The sequence below is a fragment of the Trachurus japonicus genome, chromosome 18 (assembly GCF_045865225.1).
Source record: "Trachurus japonicus isolate A0001 chromosome 18, Traja_1.0".
Classification (NCBI taxonomy): Eukaryota; Metazoa; Chordata; class Actinopteri; order Carangiformes; family Carangidae; genus Trachurus; species Trachurus japonicus.
In genome coordinates, this window is record NC_140924.1 from 17741611 (window position 1) to 17755713 (window position 14103).

The following is a 14103-nucleotide window of genomic DNA, read 5'->3' on the forward strand; positions in this document are numbered from 1 at the left end:
TTCTCTTGAACTTGAAAAACTGCTGCAGAAACATTTTATTTCACTTTGTCTAGTCTGTCACAAGTTTTATGTTGTGGTTCCCCCCTTTCAGTCGATGCACCTGTTCAAGTTTCACGTTAATTTCATTTCTTATCACACAGCTCAGTTTGGGTTTTTTGTTATTTTTTTTCTGTGGTTTTTATTCTCCCCTCCCACGCATGTCTGTATCTGCAGCTTTGATCATTCTCATAACAGCGTAGAATTGGGTTGAGTGAAGATTCTTATCAGTCAAGGTCGGACATTTTCCCAATAACACTGAAATTAGTTACTTCCTAAATTCTTCAGAATGAAGTCGTCCCCTTCTTCACACACCGCAAGTCTGAAACTTGACCTTTAACAACTTCCTCTTTTGTAATCATTTCTTGATTTCATGTTTGGGTTCAAAAACTAGTTTTTTGTCTCATTTAAATATCAACCAGTCAATACCATCGTTTATCGTTGGTGCTTTTTGGAGCATAGCAATGTGTGTCACTCAGTTCACAATGTTGATTTAAATTTAAATATATTTTTTCCTTCACTTCCATGAAGGTTACTTTTTTTATTATTTTGGTAACACTTTACTTGACGTCTATCTCTATAACTCATTATAACCGTACTTATAATGAGTTATAATGCAGTTATAGCACTGTATAACTCATAAATGATCATAATGCTTTATAACAATAATCATAACACACTATAAAGCATTTTATCATGACTTATAAGGTCACGTATTATAATATGTTATAATTGTTAGTAACTCCCTGACAATGCCCATATCGATAATGCATTATAAATATAGCTATAATGTGTTATAATTGTCTTATAAATGTGTATAACTATCATTATAAACACTCATTAATTATCGTAGGGCTGTACCATAACACATCATAGAGCATTTTATATATACATATATATATACCGAAAATTTGCATTGAAACCAGAGAGATCAGGCCTGTTGAAACAATACAGTAGTGATGTACAGTACATGTTAATTTAATTTTATCAATCATTATTATTCCAAAACTGCCATAAAGAGGACGCAAACTTTGTGGCCTCAACTCCAATCTGACGACAGCCAATCTCAGATTCAAATCAACAGCCACAATACAAGACTCAGTTCATGTTTGGCATGTAAGTTTGAATTCAGTCTTAAAGGTTCAATATTGCGCTGAATGATGTAATGACATTTAAATTTGAAATGATATTAAGCCACTCGTTGTATGTGTGAAAGAATGTGACCTCACGATGCTAGAGAGCCCGACATCACTGCTCTGTTGTCAGACCGGCAAGAGTTTTAGGAAAACTATGTCACGTAGGTCAGCGGTCACTGAGAGGGAGTCAAGAGGAGGGGGAGAAGAAGGGAAGAGGGAAGAGGAGAGAAGAGAGAAGAGAAAGGGGAAGAGAAAAATAAAGAAAGCATCGTGTAGCTACTCTAGGAAAAGAGAATGAAAAAGAGGAAGGAGAAGAAGGAGTAGACAGAAATAGGAGAAGTTAGACGCTGGAATAAAAGGAGAGAAGAGTTTGGAAGAGGAGAAAGTAGCACATGATGGCGTCCTGTGGCCCCGGTGGAAGACTCCCTCCGTCCCTCACCTCCATCTTCCGTTTTCCCACCCCTCTCTTTGTTGATGTGTCTCTTTGGCCCAGGATGAGGTTTGTGTTTCCATCACATGTTGTTGCTCATGTTGCCTTCCCCTTTCTTTCTTCTGTACTTTCTTTTTCACTGGTTCCTTCCCCCTCCACACACACACACACGTACACACACACACACACTGTTTTGTCTTCTCTTGGGCGACTTCCCCAAATGTTTGATTTTCTTTCTGTGCATATGAAAACCTGTTCATGCATGTTAAAGAGGTGCTCACAAAGCTGCAACAGAAACAGAAACCACATCTCACATACACACACACAGGAAAACGAGAAGCAGAAAAAAAGTCAGGCATGAGACAAAAGAAGAAGCAAACAAATATGCAAACTATTAAAAACTTTAACTTTTACAAAATCGTCTATTGTAAAGAGCTGATTTAAAACCATACTGATCACAGTGAAAGACATGTTGCGTTCATGCACACACATACACACAATCTGCAGCTGTTTGTGCAGATATGATGAGTTATCCGTCTCATCTCTGCAAAGAGCTTCTGAGGACATGAAGCTGCATCAGCGATGTGGTTGCCATGCAAGAAGAGATGTCTACCAGGTCCTCTTATACAGTAGATCAACAACTTGTAGTGCTCAACTCACCTGCCACAGAGACTAAGCTCAGCTAAACATGTTTACAGAAATGTTTATTAATGTGCACTGTCTCTGTATATTCAAACCAATAAACTAAACTAAACTTAACTAAACAACAACCTGTTGCCTCAAAAGCTCCAAGACAGAAAGTCTATAAGATTATTCTGGGTGAAAACTAAATAGAGAGCCAGTGAGGAGAACATCTCATTCAAATACTGCGGTTTAGATTTCGTCTTAAAGAGGCGCAGTGCAGCGGCTGTGTTGTGTTTTTTTAGGTTGTTAAAGCTGAAAACAGAAACAAAACTGGTGTTTGAGCTGAATCGGCTCAATAGATGAGTTCAGTAGAAATCTCTGACTCCATCTGTTGGTTACTTCTTATACATACACTTCAGATCGAGGGACTGCGTAACCTAGGAAACAGTGTGCATGTGTAGCTATGTGTAGATGGATAGTTTTCTTTCTTGTGCAGCATGCCAGTGAAACCCAGTTAGTTGCATTTTTTCTTTTAAATAAGATTTGAAAATAAATAAATAAATCCTGCCCATCAAATGTTTAAAGCAGAAGTAAGTGATATATTTGTGTTAATATAAGTCTTAAATAGTTATATCTTCCGACAGCAATCACTTACATAGAGTGTTTGGACCGAAACACGGGTCTGTCAGTCACTCTGCTCTGCTCTGAGCCGAGGAGAAAACATTTATCGTATCCTACAGTTTTTATCCAATGAGGAGAGAGAACGGCATGCAGGGCTGTGTGTGCAGCCAAGGAACGCCGTGAATGTGGTGACGTAGGGACGAGGACTGTTATGGTGCGTTCAAGGCAACTCGTAACTCGTGTTTTTCCGACCTGTGAAGTCGTAGGACCAGTTCGATCTGGTACGAGTTCACGGGTCTGAAGTTACGAGTGGCCGTTATAGTGACTTTCACAGGTAAAACAGGTCGGAAAAACACGAGTGGTTTGCCTGGAACGCTACAAAGTCGTAAGTTGTGACTTGAAGCTGTAATTTACGGTTTCAAAAGCCTGCCTGGAACGCAGCATTAGCCAAAACGACCGGATCGCTTACTTCTGCTTTAATAATTTGGTCCAAATATGGAAACACAACAAACAAAACAATCTCTGAAAGTTAAAAGAATGATCCATCTCATATCATTTGATAGATTTTTTTAAGTCAAGAATAAGCTTCCTTTTATTTCTTCATTTACTTAGTCATTACAAAAACACTTTGTTATGTTTTCTTGCTTTGTATACTCAACAGTTCCTCATGTGCTAAGTGAGATTTGATGTAGCTGTAATACTAGTAGTGGCCACCAGAGGTCATTGCTGCACTTCAACAGATACCAGTGACCCTCAGTACAGTGACCCTCAGTGCATGGTCTACTCTACAACAAAGCAGATCTAAGGACAGTTTATTTCATTTTTCTAATTAAAATAAGTGGTAGAAATAATACAAACTGGTATTTAACAAATTGCTCATTCACAATTGCTATGATGATGATGTTGCAAGTAGTAACTTCAATGAGTTTGGTGATTCATTAACACATCTACAAGTAGGTTAATTCAGATTTTCAAACGCAGCAACTTTGGCCCTATGTCATGATAAGAAGCTGTTATTTCTTTTGGGTCATGTGTTATTATTTATTTTTATTAAATCATAATTAGTTTCAAGTATTTCCTGTGTGAGGAAAACAAAATATATGACCATCATCGTATGACCAGAAACCTAATTTCTACTCATGTGACATGCAAACAAATTACCTACAGTGTATATATATACTGTATATTGTAAGTGAATATACATTCATATATCTGTGCTTTATTTAGACAAGATGGTCCCACTGATACAAGATCGCGTCTTCCAAGAAGTGCTGGCACAAGCAGTGTAGCTAATGAATGCAGATGCTTAAAGGGACCTGTTGAATAGTATGTGATGTTGGCTTTTAGCAGTGGCAGCAGCAGCATTATTCAGTTTTGTCCTAACATTGGTGGTGTCCATTGGATGAATTGTATACTATAATAACCAACATTAATAGTTTAATCGTTACCCATAAGTCTCAACTATCTAACAATGCATGTGGAGCAACATGCTAATACAAAAAGTGTAGGCCCACACCTGCTGAACATCAGCACATCATTGCATTTTGCCAAATACGTATATGGCTTCAGAGATTCAGTTAAACACATTCTTCTTCAGTTTGTTGCAAATCTTCATTTTCTTTTGTCCTTTTTGTTTTCAGTGTTTCTTGGCACACACATTCGCCCATGACACAGAAAATATTCACTGTAAAAACCATGATTATGCTTTTGCAAAGCCTGAACATTATCTTGAATGTTGGCTTGGCCTCTCTAATTCCCATGTAATCAAATAACATTGTCCTAAAATAAGTCACATGGCATATAATGATAATGTCATTAGAAGTAGTTCAACGTGGAATTTTATGCTTTTGTTTGCACTTGCATTACTTAATAATAGATCTTGAAATTGATTTGCATGTCAAACAGTTTACCATGTAAAAAATGTGAAGTGTTTGGGTCTTTTAAGGACAATCAAATGGCTTTCACCTTTCTCAGGTCACAAAGAAGGTTTATCAGTCCCAGCTTTGTACTATTGGCGTCTTTGGTGCAGAGAACAAACACTCTGAATGTGTGTAATCCTATAAACTGGTGTTTAACAGACTTCACAGGAGTAAGTGGTTATCTCAATCTATGGGGAACTGACATGCATGCACATATATACAAATGCACATGCGGTTTCTCCTTCTGCGTTCATTTTATCTAATGCGCTGCAGCATGGATTGCCATAAATAGCTCATCTAATTTCTGCTTTCACGAGGTTGAGGCAAGTTCGCACAATAATGACAACCTGATCTGAGCTTTCCATTTCAGCACATGACTGCTGCAGACTCTGGCCTTCACAAACTCATTTTTTAATGTACTTTAGTTTGTATGGTGACCCAGTAAATCCTGCATAAGATTTCTCAATTACTCCATTCATGGTTCTGTATTTTGCTTTGTTGCACAGACCTGATGTGACACAAGCCTCAACTAGCTTTTCTTTTTGTGAAGTTGGTAATCTGAAGCAGATTGTGCCGCATTAAGCAAATAATCCGGACGTTCAGAGACTTTCTTCACATCTACTCACTCTCGTTGGAGTTTCTTAGTGGTTAATGCAATCAAACAGCTTCTAAACCAAGTTAATAGCTGGTTTGTTTATGTTTTAGCTGGTTAGCCAAATGAGCCATGTGCAGTTGAAAATCTAGAGAAACAGTTGCAGCTGTTGAGCAGCCTGACAGCCATAATCTTGCAGTCAATGGCTCTTTTGTCCAGGGAGCACAGTTTTTTATATTAGGAATTTAAACCCAAAAAATGTAATCTCTCAATGTAAGAAGAAACGTATTAAATGTTTAAAGTGTACAGTATGATGCACAGGTTCTACTGACTTAAGTTAAGTTTTAACTTATTTCTGGTAACAGCCACCAACTATATCACATTTTGTCATATTCAAGTGCTGTCAAATCCTAACCCTAACCCTCAAGGATTGCCTGACCAGGTGTCTTGTCTGAGGTGTTTTTTATTTTGAGTTTAGTGTTGTTTCTGATGCCTCTCTTGTTAAAAATATTTTTTTTAAGTGGCATAACAACAGCCCATCCAAAGCTGCTTTGGCTCGTTGCAGATTGTGTCATTAAAGATCTTGGGAGTTCCCCAGGGATCTATTGCGGGTCCTCTTCTGTTCTCCTCAATGCACCTTTGTTTAAATGCAGACAAAATTACTTTTGTGGATGCAAACTAAGAATCATATTATAATGAGTTAATATATAGAATGCTTATAGATTCTCTTATTATAATTTTAAGATCAAATGAAGCTTTGTTTTAATGTTTGTCTTGCTACATTCTTCAAATACAGATGGTGACGAAACATTTATGTCAGTATGCTGATGTTATCTAGACCAGGTGACCCATACACTATTCTGTTCACTATTCAGAACATGACCTATACTTTACATCACAACAGAACAGAAGACAAGAGTAATCCTTTACACATGGTCGTCAGATTTCCTCGCAAGTCTCCCGTGCAAGTGTCTCAGTCTGATGTAAATATGAAAATGTCAACAGAACAGTTGTGTAACAAATGAACAGAGAGAACCAGGGAGAGAAGATCAAGGTCGGACTGTCTGTCACAGGAAGTTACTCAGAATGGCAAATACAGTTCCAACATCTGGAGCGGGTCAAGGAAAAACATCAACAGAAAAAGCACATTGGAGCTGTTTTGCCAGCACATGGCCCAACACCATTCCTTTCATTTATATGCAGTAGAGTATTTAGATAATTGAACATTTCAAGTTACATCAGTTCATTTGATCAGCGCTGAAAGCGAAACAGCTGATCCAGGGAATTGGCACTGAGATGTGGTGATGTAGGTCATCCGTTACATAAGAGTGACAACCAAAAGTGTCATACACCCACATTATTTGTGTGTCATCAGTCATTTTGCTTCTCAACCCATAAGAAAACAACTTTTCTTGGGATTTTTTTTTGTTTTTTTCACCCATGTATTGACAGTTTGTAGGTATCTAGAAACAGTAAATATAGACTCTTTATTTCTTGATATTTAATCATTTATAATGGCATTAGATTGGTCTGAAGGCCCAACAGAAATATGAGCTGCAATAACTAATGTCCCTGCTAAATTCAATCAGACACACAGGTGCAGTTTTCCACCTTAATTTCATCTGTATGAAAAAAGCACCTCAGTCTTGAGTCCTTGAAAATGTGACCACATGATTCTGCTTTCACATGTAACCACAACGTTCCACTGATGCAGGTCTTTACAACTGCATAGTGCATGTGAAATCTCTCCGTGTTGCATCCTGAGCTCGTTCACATACTGTATGTACCGCATCCCTTTGGGTTTAAAAAGTTCATTTGAATGACTGACTGAGCACTCAGAGCAGGGAAAAACAAATACTGTCGAACTTGCAGTGACGTGTGTGAAGGTCCGCACGAATGTGAGCAAATATCCAAGTGTGTGTTTGTGGGTTCTAACCTATACCACACAAAAAACCTGGAGACTAGATTTTTCTGAGCATCACCTGACTCCACTAGCCAGAATCGCTGTAACTATAAAAATCCAACCTTTGATTTTTATTCAGTCGTTGGTCACATGGTTGTTTTCCCAGTGTTATCGTCATTGAGATAAGCCATCTGCAGGTTATGTAAAACACATTTCTCTTCTCAAAAAAACCCAGCACATCCCTGTGCATGTTAGTTTTTCTTCTAATAAACACATGAATTGTTCGACACACTAATCATATTTTACCCTCTTTTAGAAAATACTTGTAAATGATGTCACTTTAATGAAAGTTTAATACAAAAAGGGAACTTTAAAAGCACAGAAATGACATGAATGTGTGTCCAAGTATGTATGTCAACCTTTGGCATAAAGAGCTATAACAACACATTACACCTGCTATCACGATATCAAGATATGAATAGTGTAATAGAGATTAGATCCTGTGATAAAAATCCTCGACAGCATTTGTCTGGGATGTTAGACTTTAGATTTGAAGAGGTTATGGTGTCTGGACCTTTTGCACATTGTTGCTCATGTAACAGTGGGAGTGTCCGAGGAATGTGTCCTGCTAACGAGGGCTGTCGTACCCTGATGGCATTTGGCACTCACCATAAATGTTCACACAGCCGTCTTGACCCAGTGCTGATTCATAACAGGCCCTACGGTTTTATGTAACACGATGTATGTTTTACTGCAGGGTTGACACCAGGCGACCAAGTTATTCTACTTTTATGTGAAGTCATATATCTGTTTTATTGGTCATGGAGTCGTAATGTCAAGGCTTCAGAGAACAATGGTTCAGGTTATAGCGTCTGTATCCATAGACTTATGATATTGTTGTGGAAATGTTTAGGCCTGCCTAAGGAGAGTCAAAAAACAAGACCAATGAAGCATCATGCGCAATAATTTATTCTCTATAGAGAGGTATAAACAGACCCACACGGCAGCCTAGTAGCTCAGGGTTTATTTCCTTTTGAGATTTTGTTTGCCAGATGACATCTAGGTGGGAACAACACCGAGGATCATCACAAGAGGCAACCATCAGCTGACATTGAGGACTGAGCCATGATTCACAACAAGTTGAGTGATCAATCGCTAATGCATACACAAAAAAAAGTGAGGCGTCGATGAACAACACAGTTTAATGGTGCAAGCCAAGCGCTGCCAAATTTCCACCACAATATATTTTATGTATCTCCATCAAACATGACCAGAATACAGTAGCAATACAAGAAACTGCCCTAGGAAACAAAACAATGAGCTGAAATGAGCTAAAATGCTCAAAGGGATATGGCAGTGAATTGATATTTTCAAGGGTGGCATGGTGCAGTAGTGGTTGCCTCTCAGCAAGGTGATGATCCCCTTTGATTCCCTGCGGCCTTTTCTGGGTGGAGTTTGCAACAAGTGCTACACATGGATTGTAGACTCATAGGTGTGTTCAGGTTAATATTTTCACTGACTTTCATTTCATTTCATTGTGATTTTTAATGTTTATAAAAATGATCATAGAGCAGTTTAATCATGTGGCTATTATGCAACACAATTTAAAGCCCTTACATCTTCACATCTGTGTGTGCTGTTGGAGTGCTCAGTCAGTGGTCCTGCAATATGAGGGCTCCAGCCTCTTACACCACACACAAGTCCCATGATGAGGCAATTTCAGAATGTGAGAAATGTTCGTATTTGTGGTTTAAAGTCCTCTGTCTGCTGGTTAGCAACTTTAAACTGTCACGAGGTACAGCCGCAGATTATCCCCTGTCGATTAAAGCCCTTAAAAGCCTTTTTGCAAATTCCTCTGTCTCCAGCTTCTTTATCGAGATTCTGTAATGCCAAATTTTTTTGCAAATAGACATCTGCCACTTTTTCCACCTCCTGTGACTCTACAACTTAGGGACAGGTTAATCAAACATTCATAGGCGAGATGCAAAACATGTGCTGCCCATTTTCCTTGTCCGATACAGTCGTTCATGCCATCATTGACCTCGGAGATCAGGCCACCAAGACGCTTCAATAGCTCATATGACCACCAACAATATATCACACCATAAACCCATATCAAAGTGCAGATGAGGCCAAGCTGTTCTTTTCACTCTCATATCAGTCATTTAACTTCCTGTGATTGATTACCATTGCTTGACAATGATTGCTGACAACAACATTGCTGATTTCATCTGTTCTTCAAGCAGATGAAACCCAACAATGCAAGGAGGCACAGAATCATAGTGTTCATATCTGTATGTGATAATAAAATTAAAGTGAAGTGTCCATGCATCTTGATACAATTTCCAAACAGCCCTTGCAGCAGCTGACTGAAATCAATGCGCTGAGACCAATTTGAATAGCACACGGCACTTTTACGCAATCGAGGGGATAACACAGTCGTCCATGAGCTGCATCAGATACGCGTCAGTCATCATATGAGCAAAGCATTTGTTCAGCTTTTTACGGCTTTTGTGTTAAACTGCAGCACAGAGCAAACACTGGCTACAGCATCCCATGCATCTGCAGATTTCTTTGCAATAACAAATGAATATAGATGGATGAAGAATTCAAGGTTAATTCTGCAGCATAGTGAATATCACTCTTTACAAATGTAAATTTTGAATTTTAATTCATATATGATGTTCCTTTGTTGCACAGAAGTCACAATTAAGATGCACCAAGATACTATTGTGTATAAGTTTTGTTATTATTACCCAATATGTATGTCTTGGAGTGGCTGGAGGTTCTTTCTTGACCTTTGTAGTATAGAAAAACAGTTGTTGTATTGCTCATTTTATTTCCTTTGTATTCTCTGCTTTTGTAGTTTTAGTAAATATGCAAACTATTTTTCTTTTTTTTAAGTAGATTTTTGGTAGTACAGTTGAGAGAGACAGAAAATGGGGAGGCAGAGAGAGAGGGAATGACATGCAGTAAAGGGCGGCCCGGTGCGGGATTCGAACCGGAGGGGCAACTGCAGCGAGGACTGTAGCCTCTCAACCCACTGCTCAACATGGCACCCCAATGTGAACTATTCTTATACTAACCATTTCAATTTTTCTATCAAGAAACAAACCCATTATGTTGAATAATACGATTATACTAGATTACCAATGCAGAGCTGTGTCAGTTGATATAACACCACCTGATGTGTTGTTTTGTATAGCCTACAGTAGATCCTTTTGACTTTTCCATTGAGTTTTCCACTTCAAAGTTACTTTGTGTTGATCCTGACCGTCCCTGGGTTTGTAATCAGCGACTTCAGCCATGCAGTGTGACACCGATTGAGCTCATCTGTGCAGGAGTGTTGTCTGTTTGATGATCAACTGTCTAATCTCTTCAGGATTTTAACAAGGAACAATTGGATCTAAAAAAAAAAAAAAAAAAGGAAAGGCTTGCAATTGATGTTTGATCCCCACCCATGTCCTCAAAAGACCTCAGTTTGAAAAATGGGGTCAGACTTTTACACACACTTTGTCCCAGAGGATCAATATTTAGTAGGTTTGCTATAGCCTGGACGTTTCTTGGACAGTAGGGCACTAGAGTAGAACAACCGACTGAGTATGTCTCTAGACAAGTGTTAAGGCCAAGGTAATGGATGAGCAAGTCTTTGTGTGAATATAATAAAAAAAAAAATATTTACATAACCTCAGACGTATGGTTTATGATGGTTTATGTGGAGGACGTAAAAGGCAAACAATGTGTTGAGCAAAGTTCTCTGCAGCAGAGTAAAGAACACAAGACCGAGCTGTTCATCTGGAGGTCAGGCATCCAAAACAGTTGAGAAATAATCATATTAAACATCTAACTGTTTGTGTTTCTTTCATTTTTGTATTCAATCTGTGGGTTTTCTAGCAAGAAGCCTCAAGGGCACAATTACTGTAAGATACAATGCAGTTCTGTGTAAAAGTAATTCTTGCTGCCGATACAGAGAAGATCAACTCTGAATAATAGATCCAAAAGGAAACATTAATCACAGTATGTGGACACTTCAGGTTAGACAGAGGACTCTGTAATGCTACAGTCATGGGAACGATCTCTCATGTTTTATCATGACAATTCAACTGTGCATGAAACCACTGAGAAAAAAAACCCATCTCACTATAAACTTACCAACATTTCTTAAAATAAACGTTTAAAAACACAGTAAAGTAAGTGGCCATAGAAGGTTATGGAAAGTCTTTGAAGGTGTAGGTTCAATCTTTAAGACTGTGGTCGAAAAGTCTTTTCATGTCTCTATGGTTTTCCATCCATATCCGTACATACATTCTACATCCCATTCTGGTAAAGGCGATATCTCATGCTGGTGATGTTATGAGGAAACTCCAGATCTAGCACAAATACTCACTAGGTCTCAGGGTTGAACTGACTAGATTTTGGAGGTCAAAGGTCATTGTCACAGTCACAACGGCCTCACACGACAATTTTGGCCTTGTGAATGTGATATCTCAGTCACGCCTCGAGGGAGTGTCTTCAAATTTAGCCCAAATTCTCAATCTCACAGAATTTGGCTTTAAAGGTCTCTCGCAAACACATTTCTGTCCATAATTTACAAATTGACACACAAATAGTGGCACTGTTAAATTCAAATGGAGTGATAACAGGTATTTTACACCATATTTCTGGTTGGCATAGGCATAGTATTGCAGGGAAGTGATTGTATGTTTGCTTAGGAAGGTTCCTAACTGAGTGAAGTGACCCACAAGTACGTATCTACTCAGCGGTCACAACTTCACGATCAATGACCTTTCAAACAGGAGGGCATGTGAAATGACTGCATGTCTGTGCAAACCTAATGATTTCAGGTCAGGACCTCACCGTGTGAGAAACCTCAGCTTGCACTAGCTGTAACAAATTACTTCAAACACGGCAGATGATGGGTGTGGAATGCATATCTGAATGCCTGACAGGATAGACCTGTATATCTCTGCAGGGTCTGCTGACATTGTCCTCCATGTCAAATCAACGTCAGATGAGATGGCAGATTTCTGTGGGACTGACCACACTGCGATTGTGGACACATGTTATCAAGCTCCTCTGTGCCGCTTGAATAGATACAGTAGAGCGCAGTGTCTTGTTTTATTCTACAGTACATGCCTGTTTGTCAGCAGTATGAGTGAAGCACACCAGCACTAGACAGCTGACTGTCTAATGACTGCAGCCATGTGACCGCTTCTTCCCTGATACCATCAGCATCTCTACAGCAGGGAACATTTTTATTGACATTTTGAACTGGTTGCAAAAAACCAAGGACCATGCAAAGAGGTTATTGGTGTTCATTGTGACTGTGTCAGATGGCTGTCACTCATTGGCTGAGCCAAAGGCGTGTTGCCTGGAACCAAGAGGAGGGGCGAAGGGGTCAATAGGTCAACTACTTCCGCCCCACTGCGTTATCAGAGAAAGTTAATAACTGTTGGTTAAAAAGAACTAGAGATACGAAGAAACCAGAACCCAAACAGTGGAATGGTTGTCTCGAAAGGAAGTCATAACACACACAGAGGCTGGCGACTGTCCCCCGTCCCCACTGCCAAACAACAAGTCAAGGTTGCACTACGTCAGGAGGACGTATGTTGTGGTGTAGGCGCCCCATGTTTTGTCTGACATCTCACATGACTTTGTAGGTTATGAACCTGTATTTACCTGCGTAATCCTACATAACTGGACCACCAAGGTCAACACCAGCTTACATTATCTTGCATAATGATTACAGGCTGACTTCCACAGGCTGTGTTTTACTGCTCTTTGTTTAAGAGAATACTCTCTCATATAAATATGAATGCAATAAACCCCCAAAAAAGGAGATGAGATTTGAGAGTTCAACTGTAATTGTGGCATGTGCTAAATTTTTGCCCTTTGCTTTTTTGTGTGTTGTTTTGTCTGTGTTTAGCTTTTTTGTTTCATGGGAGTGTATCTTCATGCAAGCTTGCAGAAGGTTGTATATTTGTTGCTTTGTCCTTGCCTTAGAGTTAACCTTAACCCTAACCCTAACCCTTAGAGTTAACCCTAACCATAACTCTAACTGTTAATGCGGTCTCAGGACCAGAAGCAAGCTAATTCCAAAGTCAAAATATTTTTTTGTCCAATAATTGCTAGATCTCAAATGGGTGGTCATTACATCAATGGAGACCCAGAGGTCATGGGAGATGATGTTAATACTGACTTGTATGCGAACCTTAAAGTCCAGCCTGCATGCTATTTCCTGTGTTGCCAAAGATCGTTTCTTGCTTCTTGCTTGCTAGCTTTGACAGTTGGTGAATTTACAGGCTAAGAGTTTATAACACACCCTCCGCTACATCTTCTGGACAGTGAATGTAGCAAGTTAGCATGCTAACTTCAAGAAGAAACGCTACGACAAAAAGAAGCTGGAATATTGACGTTGCTTTTTGGTGAATAAAGGTGTGAAGTTTGATGCTGAACTAACTTTCTTCTGGACAAACATTTAACTTTAATTTAATAAAGTATCTCTTCCACAGTACAATAATAGATGATAGGTGATAGGTAAAACTGCTAGAGCCTTTATGTTCGACACTTGAAAAACTTTAAATGCAGGACATTTAGTGATAATGGACTATTTTCATGATATGAGTAAGGCTCAGAACTGATGACACTTCAAGTCGCTGTCTCCTCTCTGAAAAGGACTTTACTGCTTTGTGTTTCCTGCAGTTTCACACTTGGCGAACAAAATCATCTTAAAAATGTGTGTCCATTGCCGATTATCACTTCGTTTCGTCTCACATTTATTGTGGCACATGAATGACGGGACGTCTAGTCCAGGTGACCCTCCTCATGACTGTGTGTTTGCA